General features: G+C 58.7%; 1 protein-coding gene across 1 annotated transcript in view; it reads left to right on the top strand.

Annotated features, from left to right (window-relative positions):
* ADARB2 (adenosine deaminase RNA specific B2 (inactive)) overlaps positions 1-19,408 on the top strand; it is a 336,318-nt gene that overhangs the window by 100,986 nt on the left and 215,924 nt on the right. The window lies entirely within an intron of this gene.

Below are 19,408 nucleotides of genomic sequence, written 5' to 3'. Positions count from 1 at the left end.
AGGTGTCGGTCCAAGGCACACAGTCTCAGTGAGGGGATGAGTACGTTCCTGGACCCCGACGTGCCACGGGGCTCGTTAATAATACTGTGAGGGGCCCCTGGGGAGCAGTCGGTTCAGCGTCCGATGCTCAACTTCGGCTCAGGTCGCGACCTCAGGGTTGTGGGGCTGAACCCCGCGTTAGGCTCTGAGCTCAGAATGGAGTCTGCTGGAGACTCTCTCTCTCTCCGCCTCCGCCCCTCCCCCGCTCGCACTCTTGCACGCACACGGGGCGCACGCTCGCTCGCTCACACTCTCTCTCTCTCTCTCTAAAATAAATAAATAAATAAATAAATAAATTTAAAAAATAAAATAATGCTGTGTCGCACACTTGCAGTTTGCCGAGAGCGTAGGTCTTACATGCATGTTCTCACCAAGAGATGTGAGTCGTGAAGGGGCCAGAGCGTCTCTGGGGGTCCTGGGAACGCAGGTGCGGCCGTAGACCCCGCGGTGGTGGCGGCTTTGTGCGGGAAGGTTCCGCTTGGCTTTCTCCTCGTTGCGGTTTCGTTGGTTTTATCTCCGAATCTTTAACCTAAGAGGAGAAAACGTCCCTGGGGGGACGGGCGTGTGGTACCATCGGGGACCCAGTTGCTAGGACGTGCAGAGAAGGAGCCCCTGACCTCACTGTGCCCCAGGAGTGAGCTGGTCCGGCAGCTCCCGGAGGACAGGGGTCTCTCGGCACGGAGGCTTCACCCCTCCCACGGGGCTGCCCCCTGACCAGCCCCGCGGGCTCCAGGGACCAGAATGGAGGGTCGCTCCCGACCTCAAGTGACCTCCTCCCACTGTATAGGTGTGCGGACCCTTCTCTCAGCTTGCTGGACCCAGAGGGCAGCGCCAACTCCTGGAAATCCAGACCCGCCTTCCCTGCTTTGCAAAGATGTGTACCGAGTGTCTGTGAAAAGCCTGGCACCGCGCTGGGAGTAGGGAAGGGGGGAGGAGGGAGGTGCTCCTGGCCACGTCTGAGCCGCCGGCGCTGCGGGACACAGGGGCACGTGGGACTCCGCTACGTCCGCTGCTGACCTGGGAGGCCTGCGTGCAGGGAGAGTGCGGCGCTGGAGGGAGGGGCGATGGGGTGCGGGTCCAGAGGGGCTCCCAGGAAGCCGGGAACAAAAGCAGGAGAGCAACCCTGAAGGACTAGGGAGCATGCGCCAGCCCAGGGACAGACAGACAGAGGGACGTGCGTGTCGTTTCCTGCTCTCTCCTCTTCAAACCCAACACCCCCACCCCCGCGCCCAAGGGCTGCTGCCTCCGAACGCACGCAGAACCATGACCCTTCCTTGGAAACCCAGAGTCTGCGAAGGTGTGAGTGGCGGTGAATTCATTCACTCGCTGGTGTCTGCTCTAGCTTGGGTGGCAGAAAAAACTGGGTTTGATGGGGGGTGGAGGGGGCTTTGCTTTAGAGTTTCCTTGGTGAATCCTGCATTGACAGCCCCCCCTCCCCTGCGCCTCCCTGAGGTCTGGCCAGCTAGGCCCCGAGAGAGACATTGATGAAAACAGCACAACACCCGGCCCCGCCCCCCAGGCGGCTCCCCGCCCCCACACAGGCCAGCCAGGCCACTGGGGCCGATCGGCAGCCATTAGCCCCGCACACCACAGTTGATCCCCGTGCAACTCAACGTCTCTGACCTGTTGGGCCCCTCCTAATAAAACAATCTTAAAAAGGAAAACAGGCAGTAATAATAATAATAATAATAATAAATTCAGCAATCCAATTCAGCTGGTGGCTGCCCAAGCTTGAAGGTCTCCGGGCACCTTTGCTTAAATAGCTAAAAACAAAATTATAATAAACGGATGCATTAGGCACCCGTCTGAAGGCGTCCTGCTACACTCGTAATGAAAAGGGCAGACGGAGGCTGTGAGCAACCCGGCTATTAATTACTCGCCTTTAAACGCCCGGGAAGTGTATTTAAGCCAGACACCTGGAGAGGCTGTTGGCTAATTGCGTGCGTTATAATGACTGTGGACACAGGGGGACAAGCTCATTTCCTACACAAGAGCCCTGGCGCGCTCACAACCTCCTGTGCACATTCCAGCCACACCCGGGGCCCGCGCGTGCCAGGAGAGATGAACCGGGCCAGAGGAAGTCCCTTTTCCAGGCCCTCTCCAGGAAGGCGGCAAAATCGCACACACGCGTCTTGAGAAGCCGGTGTTCGGAGGGCAGGCCGGCCCACGCCCCGGGGCTCCCACGGCCACAGGCCTTCCCATAAGGGGTGGGAGTATGGAGCAGTTTCGAGAGCGCCCGGTCGGCCAGCCTCCCAGACACGGGGCGGGGAGGCACAGAGACAGAAGCGGCCGCGGGCCCCCGCCTCCCCCCGCAGGCTGCCCCGCGCCAGGGCCATCAATGGTTAACGCGGGACAGAACCCAGTGTGACCAGCGGGTCTCCAGCAATCATCAGCAGAACTAGCTATTATAGCTTGAAAATGAACTCATTAGTGGTCTTTTATCAGTGGAAAAAAGTCTATTAAATCCGGATGTGGGAAGCAGCCGCGCAGAAGCTCATTTCCATCACGTCTGTGACCCGGACAAATCCGAGACGCGCGTCTCTGGGAGCGAGGGTCAGGCTCGGTGGGAGGAGGCTCGAGCCCCGCGCCGCCCCAGCCCGCATCCTTCCCGGGGCCTTCCAAGGCTCCTCCCGGGCACCAGGGGCTTTGTCCTTCCTTCTTGCCTGCGCCTTCGCCACGAGCAGCCGGCGGCTGACAGCGGCGGGAAGAAGGTGCCATTACTCAGGCGCGACCCAGAGTTATACATAATATGTGACAGGGCTGGCAGGCCCCGTCTACACTGCTCAACGGCTTCAGACAAAGCAGCAGGAGATGCGGCAGGAGGAAGGGCTCCCGGGACCCCCTCCTGCCCCACCTTCCCCCTCCCCCTCCCCCCTCCCTCCGGAGCACCTGCGGTCTACGGGCCACTTCTCTGCACGTCCATAACTGCTGCCGGAAACCACCCCGGAACCCTCTGGGACAGCCCGAGCACAGGGCCGCGGACTCTTCATCAGCTCCGGCGTGGGGGGGATCCCGCTAGCGGGAGCCCCTGAAACAAAGAGTGGGGCACGTGGACAATGCTCTGTCCCTCCTCCTCCTCCTCCTGCCATGCCCCGTCACTCGGCCGGGCCCGGACGCCCACAGGCTGTCATCACGTGCCCCCGTCCGTCCCCTCACCCAGACGGGTCCCACCTCACAAGTCAAAGACAAGGGGCTCGGCGGGGGAGACCGTGTCAGCCCCTCTCGGGGCCCCACAGTCCCCACACAGACCCGGCACCTGTGCGAGGCACGAACCTGGGGGGCCCCCGCCGGTGGGCCCCTGGGGAGCCCGCGGCTGGCTGAGTCAGGATCCTGCTCCCTGAGGCACCGTCCGGCCGGGCAGCGGGGCTGAGCGCGGGCGTCGCTCACTTATCGGAACCTCTTCCCACCGGAGTCTCGGGCTCGGGCTCGGGCTTGGGCTGGGGCGGGGGGCGGTGCGCCTGGGTCCCGCTGCTCCTGACCTGGCTTCTGCCCCAACTTACCGGGGGTTACATAGTAACAAAACGGCGCCTGTGAGCAGTTAACACCTCCTATAGATTTTTGTTGTTTTGTTTTGTTTTTTAAGTTCACGATTCTCACTGCCCCGCCAAAGCCTCTTTAATCGGGAGACACTGGAGAACGTCACTCTTCGTCAATAGCTCTGGTCTGTGCGCCCACATTTGGCCACGGACAGACCAAAATGGCTGGATAGTTTAAGAGCCCGTGTCCCCTCGTGGAAGCCGTTGGCTCTCCTGCGCCTCCCAGGGAGGGGTCCCTCCTCCGCCTCCTCCTCACGGTCCCTCTTGCCATCTCTCAGCCTCCGACTCCCAGGGAGGAAGTCTTCCCGCAGGAAGCACCTGCCCCTCGTCTGCCGTTCTGTCTGCCGTTCTGTCTGCCGTTCTGTCTGCCGTTCTGTCTGCCCGGTGCACAGAGCCTCCGTCCCGGGTCCTTCTGGTCCCAGCCCAGCTCCTCACCCAAACCTCTCCCCCGCTGCCTCCCCGGGCTGAACCCTTTCCTGTGCAGGGAAGGAGTGTCAGAGCCGTGCGCCTCCTCCGGCCCAGACTGCTCCGAAGCGGGAGGCGGGGCCAAGCCCCACAGGCCCTGCAAGCTCCTGGGGGACCCCGAGCCGCTCTGTCCCCACTGAAGATGTCCGCCCGTCTGGGCCCGACCACCCGCTGCTCCCCCGCGTCCTCGTCCGCGGCTCGCTTCCGGTCCGCGGGAAGCCTGCAGCGTCCCAGTCTGGCCTCTGAGCCGGCCGGAGCGGCAAGTCCAGGCTTTTCCGAGGCTTCTCCTCCCGTGGCAGATCCTTGGGGCGTCGCTTGGCCGTGGCTGCAGGATCGCTTCCCACAGCCTCTGCTTCCAGCTGGTTGGAGACAAGCGGGCAAGCACACACCGTGTGTGCAGGGTTTCCGACGTGCTGGCTGGATACACGCGCTCCCGGCGACACGATCACCACCGCCCCTCATTAATGCCTCCCTCGTCACACAGTCACCGTCCTCACGGTGTGGGCGCGACGAGAGCACCGGGGTCTGCTCCCTCGGCCGGTGTCCAGTGCGCCATCCAGCGCCACTCACCAGAGCCCCCACGCTGTAGCGGATCCGGTCGCTTGAGAAAATACCGCGACTCCGGTAAGGTGCATTTCCTTCCCCCGGACCGAACCTTGCGCGGACAAAGTCCATGCCGGACGTGTTACTAATTCCAGCTGCAAAGGGGCACGGCCACTTCTGGGGGGCAGCCCACCCCTGAGAGGTGGCCGCCAGGACATGGGGCTGAGCCGCTTTCCTTAGGGGAGACACCTCCGTCCACACAAACCCAATCAGAAATTCACACACAAGAAAGGGCACGCAGGCGTCCATCAGACCGCCACGCCCCAGCCCGCGGCGTCTCTAATAAAAGGGGACAGTGGCATCGTTGGGGGGAAGGGGCCGCATGTCATCACAGACCCCGATTAAACTAGCAAGCGGAGGTCTCGGAAGATCCGCTCTGAACCGCTGACCAATGGGAACAAGGTGACCCAGGACCCAGCCGGTCACAGACGCAGAGCCGGGTTTGCGGCGGGCGCGAAGACAGGGGTGGGGGTGCAGAGCAGGTGACGTTTCCCCTGGAACCTGGATGAAAACAGCCTCTTCTGCCTGGTTTTTATGTAGTTGACGCCCCCATCACCTCTAAGTCATTTTCCCAGTAGGAAACTTAATGCGCCGTTTATTAGTATGACTCCGTTACATAAATAGGCTTATTCTGCTACTACTAAAGAATTGCTCGAAAATATGCGTCCGAGTTCTCTGACCGTGGTACCGTGCCCTTTCCCCTCACCCTGCCGAGTTTTAGCTGCAGTATCGGAGGCAGGGCAGACGGAGCGGATGGTAAGCGCCCGGCCTCAGCAGCAAAGCGTGGACAGCAGGTCGCAGGAAAGTGCCGTGTAGTCGAGCCGGGGATGCTCAGAGGTCGTCCTCGAGGAACGGGTCACCAGCCGGGCCCGGTGACCTTTGACTCTAGACTCAAATACGATGCACCCTATGCTGTTTGGGGCAGTCACTGGTGTCACACCCTCGTCTGTTGAAGATGCGTAACCCCAAAAGGACCAGAGTCTCACAAGAGGCGAGGGTCAGTGCGCCATCGGTAGCTCCCTGAGATTTCTTGCCCTTGAGGCGAGCAGTCAGGAGAACGTACCATGTATTTCCGGGTGAGAAAAACCTCACCAACAACTGCTAAAAAACTAATAAAACCCGTTGTGGATTTCCACGTGGTTCCCCATCGCTGTTCCAGAAAGGCTCCGTGGGGGTCAGGTGCTACCAAGACGCCCCTTTCACTTTGGACTTGACCCTGGACGGGGACCGGCCTCATTTTCCCGCATCCACAGGCCTCCCCACCGTGATCCCTAGCATGACCCCCATTGCCCTCAGCAACCTTAGCTTTGACCTCCTGTGTCAGAGAAGTGTGTGTGTGTGTGTGTGTGTGTGTGTGTGTGTGTGCACACGCGCGCTCAGTGATGGGGAGGAAACCGTCTTTCTCCGTCCAGGTTCTCAGCTGGGGCCACTGGGACGAGAGTCCGATTAACAAGGTGAAAACCGACAGAAGTATGTTAACACGCACATCTCATTTACACACAGGAGAAATGCGGGAGGAGCTACGGGGCAGGTGGCCCGTCTCCGTCTTCAGCTAAAGCGGATGAGAGCCCCGGAGGCCAGTGCGGGGAGGCACTGGGAGAGGCCCCACAGACAAGGCCAGGCTGTTATGCAGCTGGAGGAGGGTCTCCTCCAAGGACCACACACCGAGTCCTGTACCTCCTGCAGGTGCAGAGAGGGGGTTCCCCCCCCTTACGAAAGGAGATTCCCTTTGTAAATGCAAATGTCCCTCACAAAAGGGCCATTACACTCTGTTTCCAGAGCCTCTCCTGTGTTTGCTGGTCTCAAAATCATCAGCTGAAAATAATCCCTATTTTATGCACATTCTGGTCTCCTCCAGTATCTGCACATCTATTTGTATAAACACCAATGTCTGTATGTGTGTCGGTTTGATTTCCGAGATAATCTTGCCGGAGACTTTTTTTGAAAGTGAAGCGAGTCTCTTTCTTACTGTAAAACCTAAAGAGATTTTAGCAACGGACCTGCCTCCCCACCCAGCCCCCAGCAGCCTGCGCCGCTGCTACCCTGGGAGTGGGGCGCCAGAGGGGAGAGAGAGAATTGGGAAACATCATTACACACCACACACCCGCACGTGTGCACACACACACACACTGAAGGTTTCAGTCAGTGCATTTGCACGAAAGGTCTTTGCATGAGGCCCACCAGGCAAACGCTCTTGAGTAATGACATGGGTGAACGCTGGCCTTCTGTGAAGCCCCACTTTTGTACGTCCAGTGTCCCGTGCCCTTGCCAGCGGTGCTGAAGTCCCGCGAGGGAGGTGGGTGCGTGGGCCCAGCTGTGGTGCGCTGTGCACCCCCTTCTTAGGTAACAGGGACACCCAAGACAAGGACCAGACCACTCTGTCCACTGGGCAGCGATCACCCTGAGTCCATTAGTGCAGGCCCCCAAAGGCGTTCTGAGCAAACGAAATAGGCAAATATCTAAAACGCAATGAATCGGGGCTATCTATAGCCCACGGGCTTTCTGAAACTACGGAACAGTCGCGGACACTCCTGTCCAGATTTCAGGGGCTTCCGTGTTTCCTTTGGGTCCCCACAAGTAATGTGCCAGTTCCTCGAAGACCTGCCTCCCAGGGACCGCTTCCCATCTTCCCCACCTGAGGCTGACCGTCTGTGGGAGACACTGCCAGGGCTCACGGGAAGCTACAATTTCTGAATGTGATTCCCACCTGGGAACAACTGTGACCCTCAGAACAGACTCCACGGCAGTGACGACCGGGGACACGGAACGCCCGGCGGGGTTCTCACCAGACGGCAATGCTGACGCCCGACGGTGACGCCCGCTGGCAGAGGAAGGACCGCGTCTTACAGAAGGTCATCGCTCGCAGAATGACGGCACGAGTACACGGCAGAGGCAGGACCCAGAGCACGGCCAAACCTGCGCTTTTGTGTTTTTCCTCCTCAAATGGGCAAAAGCAGGCCTTCGTTCTAGAAATAACGGCAGCGCTAACCAAGCCAGTCCGCCTCGTACCGTCGTGAGATCCTCCGTCTCCCCTGCGCGGAGGTGCAGCCGGGCTCCCCGCCCCTCCCGGCTTGGCCTCTGTCCGCTACAACCGCAGGGCCAGGCCCAGGGCCCATCTCCCGCAGAGATGAAGATTAGATGCTGACGAAAGCGGAGGGCATTCACGAGTCCCCAAGGACCACCCCGAAGGCTGGTCCGCAGGGAACGGCCTCACGGACAGACACTATTTCTCCCAAAAAATAAGCCCTCTGTGACTGAGGAGGACCCCGCGGCAGCCCCTGGCAGCGACGGGTTACGGCCACTGTCGCCGCGGTCCCCACCACCGCAGCTCACCTCCTCTGGGCACCGCGGCCTGAGCACCTCACCCCGGTGCTGCTGCGTCCTCAGAAGCACCGGGGACAGACGAGCCGGTGATGTCACGGGGCCGGAGACAAGGGGCCGGCGGTGCAGAGAGCTTGCAGGTCCGCCCAAGACAGGCGGTCACCGAGTGGGAGGCGGGAGTGGAGATACGCTCAGACTCCTTCCAGCCAAGCCACCCGTGGGTGCGCGGCTCCGTGTCTGTTCCCGCTGAGATCCCCTGTCCCGCTGCTGTTCGGAACAGGCTGGCGTGTAGAGCAGAGCACCGCGGCCCACCAGTCTGGAGTCATCGCGGGGCCGATCCCTGGGAGCTGGCCTCTGCCTCACGCAGAGCCTCGCGGGCGCATCCCCGAGAGCAGCCTCTCTCCACAGACAGAGCGTTCCTCAGGGTCCTCAGGTTTCTGAGCCGCGTGCTCGTCCTGCCGGTCCCCCTGTGCTGTTTCCTCCTGGTGACTTCCCGCGATCAGCCGCCCACACCAAACCGGCAGGCGTTCACGTGTACTCCTGTGTTCACATCGTATCTACCATCCATACCAGGGTCAAGAAAGTCTATCCCGGGGCAGCCCCCGCTCGCTCGGAAACTGAAAACACCACATCGCAACGTAACGGAAGAGAAATCGGGGCACAGTTTGCCCCAGATCGAGCATCCGTCAGTATCAGGCTGGTCACGTCGGCTGCTCCTGCCGATGATTTACCCACGTGGCCGGAGAAAGTGTAGCTTGTTGGCTTCACTGCACTGCGTCGTGAGGTCTGTTGTCCTTATCCTGGGAACTCAACGAGACCCCTGGGGAAGCCAGCCGTCTTTCCGCGGGGGCGTTGGGGTTCACAGATGTCTTCTGTGGCAACGTGATAGTGTGTTAAGATACGAACCCGAGTCACCTTGGAGCACACCCTCCCGAAACCCTCGGGGCGCTGACCATGGACTACGAGGGCTGGGGCACGGGGGTGCGTGACGTACGGGACTGCGAGTGAGGTCCTAGTGGGGATCGCAGCACTAGCAATGCAACAACGTTAGCTCTGGAGTTACCGTGTGCGTCTGCGACGGACAGTCCCCGAGCACTTTGTCCCTCTTCTCTCTCGGTCTTCCCACACCCTATGAATTTGGATAATTGCCGGCATCACTTTGCAGACCAGCAAAGTGAGGGGCTGTGGGTGCAGCCCCGATAATAACACCGTGAGGCTCTCAGTGCATTCTGACGTCTGACTCCCACATACCCCCAGGCCCCAGTACCCTTCACCCAGCAAGCCCAAGCTGGGGGAAGCCTATCAGCACCAAGTCAAACCCTGAAGTTAGACTTGTGAGTTTATGATGCATGATTAGCTCTCAGAACGTGCCAAGTTTATCGGTAGAATTTGTTTTAGGGGCACCTGGATGGTTCAGTCACTTGAGCGTCCAACTCGTGATCCAGACTCGGGTCATGAGCTCACCGTCTTGGGTTGGAGCCCACACTGGGCTGCGCGCCGGAGCTTGGAGCCTGCTTCCGGTTCCCTCCCTCTCTCCTGCCTCTCCACCCTCGCTCGTGCCCTCTCTCTAGTGGGTGATTCTGTGCCATTGAATTAACTTCAGCTCTCTGTTGACCCCCGTGTTATATTCATGGACTATACGCAGAGGAGAGAGATGTGTATTGAGCACGTCGTCCGTTCGTCCGTATTGGCCGCGTGTCCCCTGCTCTCTCAGAGCCCAGCCCCAGCACACGCCCCTCATTTGCAACCAGCACGCGGGGCCACGCAGGGAGAGCTGCTGGGCTCTGTGGGGACGGGTGCCCTGGGTCTGACTCCATGACGTGGCTTACCCGTCCCCGCCTGTGGCTGTAGGGTGTCCGGACCCTGGTCCACTTCCTTCCAAGATAGTTTCAAGGTGCTGGCTCTTGACCAGGCCCACACTGGAGGAGCCATGGCTGATTCTGACCCTCGTGACGGACTGACCGCTGGGCTCAGCGGTCTCCACGCAGCCAGCTCCTACTGCCCTACAATGGTGTCCCATTGGGCTCACCTCCTCCAGGGGCTTTCGGCTTCATCCCCTATGCCTGCCCCCCAGGGCCTGGTGCAGCTTCTTTATCTACTGGGGTCCCAGGGAAACAGGACAAGCTCAGCACCACGACTCTAAGAGATGGACCGCATGGGCTGCTGGGTCCCTTGGCTGCTTGCGGACTGTTGAGCAAGACCAGGTGAAGGGGAAATACTTTAAAGGTGAATTTAGAAATTTTTATGGGGCACCTGAGTGGTTCAGTCTGTTAAGTGTCTGCCGTGGGCTCAGGTCATGATCTCGGGGTTCTGCGTTCATGTCGCACGTCAGGCCCCCTGCCCAGTGCTTCTCCCTCTGCCCGCCACCCCCCTGCTTGTGCTCGCTCAACTCTCTCAAGTGAATAAATAAATTCTACTTTTTAAAAAACTTTTTTTATCACAGTCCTCTAAACATTGGCTTTATTTTTGCTAATACACAGATGGAAAAAAAAAAAAAAAAAACCCAGAGGGCTTGAGTTGAAAGGCTTTACTTTCATTTCATTACCGTCATTTGTAGGGTTTTAATGAAGCCTTACAACTCTTCAAAAGAAAGTCACAGTCAGCATAATGTATAATCATGCGATGCTCTTTGCTTATATAATCATGACTTCTTACTTCTGAGGTTGGTGGTTCCTGTGAACCGTGATGGGTCTAGTAGCTACAGGGCAGAGGCTCATGTTACCCCTAACACAAGGTCCTGTCACTGAGAGAAGCCGTTCACTCGGCTTCAGAAGCCCCCGATGGCACCGAGCTTGGGCCGGTGCGCTACAGTCAACCTGGCACCGTCTCTGTTCCCTAAGCCACGTGGCGTCTCAGCCCTATTACAAGAACCCACGGGTCTTCCCAGGGCCTCTAACTGGCCGACCCGCTCCTGTGCCCTCAGCCTGGCGACCACCACCCCCAGTGCCCTGGTGTCGCGCTGGCCACCCCTGGGACCACCCTGCAGCTCAGAAGGCCGGCCTGTTCCGGGCCCTGGCCCTGCCCGATACCACTACGAGGCTTCATGCCTGTGTTTCTGTACATGTGCATGTGGAACGCACAAGTATTTGTGAAACGAGCTTTCTGTCCTCGTGACAGGTGTGACCCCCCTACCCGCTGCTGTTACGGTTATGTTATTAAACCCTTTCTTGACCAATGACACTTGCACAGAAGCCGGGGGACCCCTCCTCGTGGACAGTTCGCTTCTCTGTATACTTGAGCTGATTGTCCCCAAACGAGACAAATCTGTCATGGTGTGTGTTTTTTGTTTTTGTTTTGGGGATTTTTTGAGAACATACGACACAAGGAAGACAGTAGTGATGTTAGAATCTTTCGCTGTCCCTTCTCTCCTTGCCTGAGAATGTCACTGTCCTTGAGCGACATTTCAGCTGCCGCTGTTACTTGTGGGTATGAAATCTTAGAAGGCAAAAACCCTAAAAATACACACAACTCAGCAGCCCACAAAATCTAATAATCCCACTGCCTTGTGCCAAAGTAAGGGTTCTTTCCTACCATCCGGATGAGTCTCGAGGGCACACCAAGGAAGCCAACTTCCCAGCCACGGGCAGACAACTCGCTGTGGGGGACCTGGAAGGAACGGTGGCCAGGCAACGGGTCAGAGCACACAGCAAAATGCCCCTGGAGGTTTGTGTGCTCCACGCAGTAAGGCACCCAAAGTAGACCCTGAAAGTTTCAGGTGGACTCACTCTGATCTCGACCCACTCTGAAGTCAGTTCCCGTCAGCTCCAAAATGCTCTAAAACATGTCCCTACCGATAGTTTTGTCCTCTCGTCTGGACAACATCTCTGTTCCGTCCCGAGTCTTCACAGATCCGTCACGGACGTGACCGCCTTGTGGGAAAAGCGCGCTAGGCTGGAACAAAGGTCCGACCTGCCTCAGTCCCGTCGTGACAGCTGATTCGGGCCTCAACCTCCCACCACGGTGGCAGTTAGAGCTCTAGACCAAGCCCCTCACCGGCCAAGCCCGCCGTCGGCATATGGCTCCGCTGGTGTTGGTTCCTCCCAAAGGCTCTTGGGTCTCATGGGTGGGCGAGACCAGAGTCCCGTCGTGTTACCTGATGCTTCCCGTCGCTTGGAGCTCCGACCTGTCTGGTGTCCCCATGGCTCTTTCCCTAGACCACCGCCACGGACAGGCGTGGACTGGCCATGCACGAGAGCGTTTCTTGACTTTAAATACCTCCCAGGATGAGTGTCAGCCTCATTTCCGCCTTGAAACCTTGACTCAGGGTCGGAAGCAGCTCCGACCTTTCTGACCGTCCTCCGTGTCTTCCCCACAACGCTGTGTCCCAGCCGGCGCTCAAGGGGGCCGGCGCTCATCAGGGTCTCCCGGGTGAGTGGGTGATCGGACCGGAGGACCAGGCTTGTCACGGACGAGCCACACGTAGGGCCGCGGTTTCCTCGGTGCAGCGAGGGGGTTGAGAGGTGCGATCCCTAAATCCAGCGTCCCGCAGCTCCCTTCTCCCGGCTTCGACACCTCAGCGCTGCCGCGGGCGGCGGGATCACTCTTCCGAGGCTTTCAAACACTCTCTCTTCATCTTGCTCCAGGGGCTTAAGCTGTTTTAAATGTTCGTTCTGAAAAGAAGCCTTCTGGTCGGCCAGGGAAATAACAGAGGTTTCCGGCGGCCTCCAAGGCCCCCTGGAGCGCGTCAGAGCCCTGTGCTGGCAGGCGGGGGGCTGACAAGCGGCAGGAGCTGCACGGAGCCGTGCTCTGCCCCCTCGGAGCGTCCGCGCCCTTTGACACCCACGACCGGCATCGGCTCACAGCGAGCATCCTCGCCGATCCCCTTTCCGGCAAACCTGGGTGCGCACATCAGCTCCTGGGGGCCCGGACGTAAACAGCTCCATCTCTGGCGTCTCCAGCAGAAACGGAGAAGGACACGGCGCTGCGTCGACACGTAGATGTACCGTGTGTCGCAGTGACTGCGTGCGTGTAAGTCAGTGGACACGCGACACTAAGCCAGCCTTTAGCCGGTCAGCGCGCAGGCCCCAGCCCGCTGCGTGCACCCCGTCCCACGGAGGCCTGAGCCTCAGCGCCCCGGGGCCACGTTCAAGAGGTGCTCGGTCTCCGGCCAGTGGCCAGCGGGACGCGTGCTCCCAGGCTGCTGCGGCGAGCACGCCACGGGAACAAAGACAGAGACGGAGAGCCTGGCTCCCAGGAAGACCCCCCCAGGAGCTCGCGGACGGCTGCTGCAGACACTGCTGAGCACCCCCGGAAATACGCAGATGGTGCACCCCGCAACGCAAAGGAGACATCTCCAAACTCTTAAAAAGACAAAACCCTCCCTGCTTGAGCTCTCACTTACTGATACGTCACAGAAATCGTATACAATAGAACACGCTTTGGAGGTTATGATTGTTTTAATTATCATCACTATTTTCATTTATTTTTACCTTTCACTTGCAAATTAAGGATGTTTAATGTAAGTTAAGTTCAAGACTATCGAGGATCCGTGGTGTGCCCGATTCTGTTGAACCCCACGAGGGAAACGCAGGCGCGGAGTCGGCGGGGAAGCTGCACGAGGAGGCGGGCGGGTTCGGGCGGCGGGCTGCTCTCGAAGCGAAGGGAGTCCGAGCCTGTCGCTGCCACGGAGTCTTACTTCTCTCGTCTGGTGTCCGACGCTCTCAGCATCTTCTCGCAATTAGTCCTGAACAGGTCACTGCGAAGTGATCGCCCCGGAGCACGGGAATCCCAGGCAGACAGGAGGGGGCCAGGTGCCCCGCACGCAGGGTTAGACCTGGACCAGGGCATCCTTTCCCGGGGGGGGTACCGGGGGGCCCTGTGTCCGGGGCTCGTGAGTGAGGGGCATGACGTCTGCTGTGAGAACGCGGTCTTGTGTTTGCTGAGACTAACGGGTGAGCGGATTTTCTCTCACAGTAATGGTTTGTCACTGAGGAGGTGCCCGAGCTGCCTAGTGGACGAGGTTGTGCTGAGCCCCGTTTCTGCCCTAAGGAGCCTCCCGTGCAGAGGCGTCTGCGGGGCCCTGTTGGACAAGCACGACACGACCCTACGGCCTCATCTGACAGGACGGGGCGGGGCTCCTGGTGACACGGGGTGACAGAGACAGAGACGGGGTCGGAGACAGGGAGCTGATAACGGGGGAGGTTCTGGGAGCCCTGAATCCCTCTGCGTTCAGAGCGAAGGGTGGGCTCTACCAGCTGACCGTCCACAGCGCTGGAGAGGACAGACCGTGCCCTCGGGGGCAGAGGCCTTTCTAGGAGATGAGAAAGAAGGAAGCGGAGTGGCATTTCCAGCGCTACTCTAGCCGGTTCCCCCTTGTCCACACGCAGCCTGGATGCAGGTCGCAGTATCTCGGAAACTGGCCCCTGCGTCTGCCCGGGGAGCTCACTCTCTACCACCGAGGACCCCATGGCACTCCCAGGCCCCCCGCACACACGGCCCAACCCAGGCAGGGGGTCGAGGACCTTTCTCAAGAAAATGAGGTTGGGGAGATTTGGTATTTTTTTTGAGCAGGAGAAAATCAAATGTAATTACATACATATGGAGAATCCCATAAACATGAGATGTCAAATCAGTGTGGCAAAATGCAGTGACCAGTGTCATTCTTGACTACTGAGAACGGGGCAGGGGTCTGGGGCCTCAGGGGAGGGAAGGAGATTCATGGGAAGCAGGAGCGTCAGCAGGCATGGCCGGGCTCCTCCCCCCGCCCCGGTGAGCTCATTCACACTCCAGCCTTCACGGCGACAGCTCCTTCCTTCATTCCCAGAACCCGTGAGGATGAGAGGCTTTAAGCCGGGGCCAGCCGGCCGCTGAGTGTGGACGGAGAGCTGGAGGCCCTGGGATTCGAGGCCCGCGGCTGGGCTGGTGGTGGCAAGCTGCTGGCCTGGGGACACCCGTCGCTGACATCCCAGAGACACGGTCCACCATCCCTGCTTTTGAAACGTTTCCAAACCCAGAACTTGGGCACATTTCAGGTTTGTGCGAAAGGAGAACAGAGCAGATCAAATAATACCCCAGTGGAAGTTACCAAAGCCTGGTAGTAGTCGTGCCGTAGAACACAGGAATAATCAGACCATGCGGGTCAGTAATGGAGATAAAGAGCCTCTTCCCACTGGGATGCCGGCTTTGCGGCCAAGAGCTCCGCGTAGGGTAGAGCTGCCTGCGAGGTTCATGCCGGAAGATCTCCGTTCAGGGCTGAGAATTACTTCTGGTGCGGACTTCGCTAATGAGCTCTTTTGTCTGGAGCAGAGCTGACTTCTCCTGCAAAGCCGGCAACTCAGGGCCCGTGTCTGGGAAGGAGCCTCCCATGTTGACCAGAGAGGTGCCCACCACCCACGGCGCTGACCTTGGCCAAAGCCTCTGCCCGTGACCCCGTCCCTCCGCCCCCGTGGCCTTCGAAACACCCAGGGCAGAGCACTCAGCCTGACCCATCCCCCACTGGGTCCGCTCACCTCGGGGGCGCCTAGAGAAGACGTGCTGGGCCGGCCGCATTCTCAAGGGTCTAGAACGTTAGTGCCCCACAGCACTATTTCCTGAGGGCGGAATTTCCAGGGGACGCTGCAGGAGGTGGGTCCCCGTGGAGTGTGTGTGGGGCTGGCTGCTTCCCTCCTTCAGCAGCGACCGCGCCACGGCCCCCCTGGCCCCGCCGGGCCTCCCCACACCGTGCAGGTCTGTCCGAGCATCTCCCCGAGTCCTTCTCGAAGCTGACAGAGTGCTGCGCTCACGCGTTTGGAGGAACGGTGCCCAGACCCATGGTCGCAGGTCACACATCCCCGGGGCAGGGCCCAGAGCCCCACACATTCCCACGGCTGGGCTGCTGGTAGGAAGCACCTTGAATCAAAGATGCTTTGAAGTTGGAGAGTTGGAAGTCAGCACATTGTAGAAATGACAGTAGAGGAAGCGGTGGAGTGGTGTCCGCTGTCAGCCCCAAAGCAAGAAGTGATAGGGCAGTGATCAGGGGAGACCATGGGGGGGCCCCGAGCGGTGTGGTCAGGGGCGATCACACCGATTCCAAGCACATGGGGGATGGTCCCCCGAGGGCAGCGCCAGGCACGGCTCCTCTTATAACCAAACCTGGGAAAACCCCAGACCTGCCCGGCTTTGGTACCAGCAGCGCAGAGTAGAAAGATGGCGTTCCCTGTTCAGTGTTGGCAGGTTGAGAAAAGAAAAGTGAGTGGCTGTCTATCCTGGAAAGAGCAGAAGAGTGCCCGGAGGTTTTTATTTTCCGGAAGAATTTAACAGAGAGATGTGGTGTCACATCTGCTGGGGACTTGGCCCAAGGAGGGGATCCCATGGCAGGAAGAGAGATGAGGCCTCAGGACACGCTGCCACTTACAGCCGTCCTTTTCAGACGTCTCCGGTCTGGGCTCGGTCACTGTGAGATGACGGCGACTTCCTCTACCACGTTCATTACGAATGAGCAGGCGGAGGGGCTAACGGTCCTTGTGTGCTGGGTGGGTGGGGGCGCGCGTCCTCCAAGCGGAGGTCCTGCCAGCCGATCCGGCCGCAGGCAGCCGCTGAAGCCCGTGGGCCCCGTGCCCGGCCGCCCTCCCGCCACGCGGCACTGCTTCCCTGCATATTCTGCTCCAGCCCCGTGCAAACACTGGGTGGTCCGTGCATGTTTGGGTAATCAAGGTGGACTCCGGGGGCCTTTCCAACTTGTGATTAATTAGCAAGCAGCTTATTCACTGTGGACACCTTGTCTGGCCACAAAATGCCATTTTGACACATGAACAATAGAAGCCGAGTCCCAGACTGAATTGCACTATTAAGAGGCAGGAGGAGAGTGTGGGGGAGGACGAGGAGGAACGTCCTTGGAGTGCCAGGCTGTTCGAGCCCCGCAGGCCCGCATACGGCAGCCTGGACACTGATTACGCAGCTGCGGCCCCGTCTCCCCCAGGCTGGCCTCGCTCTGCACATCACGTTCTCGCCAAACCTTCCGTGCACCGAGCGCAGGTCCCCCCAGCCCCGCGGGTCCCGGCTGCCTTTGCAGACACCACAGTAGAACCATGTGCTTCACAATTATGCGAAGACAGTCACCCCCCTTACCTCCACATGCCTCCCCCACCCCAATATGTCTGAAGTTGACATTTCGTCATTTGATTCAGCTACCTGGATTTGTCTTTTTAACAAGCAGAAGGAAACACAGTGTCTGTCCTTGTTGGTCAAAGCGGGGTCCTGTGACCGGCAGACTTCCCAACCCCCACCTGGACAGACCGAGCCCAAACTGGAAGAGGGGCGGGCGGATATCTGTGTCTCGCACCCTCCTGCCTTCTGCCGTTCCTTGAAGCCGCTGCCGCCCTCCATGGTCTCCTGCGCTGGAAGACCTTCCCACCTTCACCCCACTGAGCTGCTACTACAAAGGGATGGACCTAGGGAGTCGTGTTCAGTGGTCCACAGGCAAACCCTCCAAAAGCAGCACCATCCGGCCTGTCTCCATCTCAGCAAGCGGGATGTTGGCTAAGAATCTGCACATGGTTACCCTTTGTTTGACCCGTCAGGTTTCCTGTGTTGATCACGGAACTCCTGGTAAAGACCAAAAGAGGACTTGCCGGTCCAGCACAGCTAAGTTCGCGAGGCCTGCTGCAGAGGAGAACGCTCCCTTGACGTGGCCTCCCCGGGATCTCAAACTGGGAGCAGCAGAGCTTGTAGGCTTGGGGGCCTGGGCCCGCGGACTGTCCCACAGGGCCTGTAAGACAGCCAGCCGCCTGGGGGGGGGCAGAGTTCGTGACCTAAGGGCGTAGAATTGGCTGGCGGATGCGGAGAGTCTGGAAGTGGGTCTTGGTGAGCCAGCGTGTCTCGCTCACTGTGGCCGTCAGCCCTCCGTCTACTCATTCGCGAGCCAGGGTCTCCCGGAGCCACGTGAACTCTTCCTGTCCTCACAGTGGTTAGCACAGAAAAAAACACGCTTGCTTCCAAATTGCTCAGCTGAGGGACAAGAGAGGTGTTGGTGCGAGTTCCCCTTGATGGGCGCCCTCCGTGGGCCCACGCTGACCCGGGGGCTGCCGCGTCGCTGTCAGCATCCGTCGTCACATGGAGAGCCACACGCAAATCAAAACCAGCCACAAACGCACCGAATGTGTCACCACGTTCACCCACAACATGTCCTTCTAGCTGAACCCGAACCCCGGCACCCATCATTAGCCCCACGGATGCAGCGTTTTTCAAAATTATTTTTCAAGATAAGCAAGAAAGTAAAATATTAAAACAAACAGAACCAAGCTCTCCCGTTTCCTGGAGGAGAGGAACCTTCAGCCTCTCCCTCTCTCACCCGGGGGACCCCTGAAGGTCCAAAACATTCAATTAATACTCAGGACCCTCCGTACCAGAAATCATTATTATTTTTTTTTTGAGGTCAGAACCATTGCTTAGAGGAAAACCAAGTGTACAGCTGAATTATGTGTAAACAAGAAAGAAGATGAGAACCCTTGGTAGGGGATATGAATATACAAGTGGCTATAATAATTTTAACCAGAATTGAAAGCAAAATCTTTTGAGTGCCAGAAGACAGAGAATTTGCAATTCCCCAATGTAATTGAGTGCACTTTTATAGACTTCATTTTTGTTTTGGAAATTAATTCTTCCACAATAGAGATACTCTGGTTAATTTAAGTCATAATTAAAAACAACCCTGGCTTATATATGGATTCGATTACATTGTATTTCATTGCTATTTATTGTTTCACATTTTAACGAGTTAATAAAGGAGGGGTTTTATGTATTCTTTCTGCTACTTACAAACCCAAGCTACTTTTTGAATAGAAATCACGTTTGTGCAACATGGTTTCTCCCTCCCGTCGTAGTAATGATGATGTCGTCTCGCTGACATCAAATGATCAAGGGGAAGGCAGGGATCCATTGTCTGCTCCGGGGGGAGGCCCGGCCTTCAGGGACAAAACCAGACCCGGTTCACACCTGGAGGGCGGAGGTCCTGAGCAAAGTCCGGCCACCCGCTGCCTGCTGGGGCGGTGACTCAGGTGGGTGGGTGGGGAACTGGGGTCCGGGCCCAGCCCTTCTCTGTACCGAGACGTCCTGCTCTGCCCCGGGACAGCCTCCGCATCTGGAAGCAAAGCGAGGTCCGGCGCCGCAGAGAACGGCAGCTGGACGGCTCCTGACCGTCCCTCTGATGCGTCTCGGTTCTCAGGTCCAGGGCTTGTGGCCCTCAGACCAGGTGGCCTCACTCGCTCCTGCTGGCCTGGCACGGCCTCGGCGTCCTCCGGCCGCGGTCGGTTGCCGCCGCATTCATCTCGTCACTGGCCCAGGAGTGGAAAACCACAGCCTGGAGGGGGCAGGACACCGGAGCCCTTTTCCGACGCCATTTTGGATCTCAGCGGGGCATCTGTTTTCTTAGACCTACCTGTCCCTGTCTGCAAAACGCTGCTGCGTCCCGCACCCCAGGCCCTGGGGACGACCAAACAATAGGTCCAAGGTCAGAGCCCTTCCCATCG

This window comes from Mustela nigripes, chromosome 6 (genome assembly GCF_022355385.1).
Source record: "Mustela nigripes isolate SB6536 chromosome 6, MUSNIG.SB6536, whole genome shotgun sequence".
NCBI classification, from domain to species: domain Eukaryota; kingdom Metazoa; phylum Chordata; class Mammalia; order Carnivora; family Mustelidae; genus Mustela; species Mustela nigripes.
The sequence above is the reverse complement of the archived record's forward strand: the minus strand, read 5'-3'. Positions and strand labels throughout refer to the sequence as shown.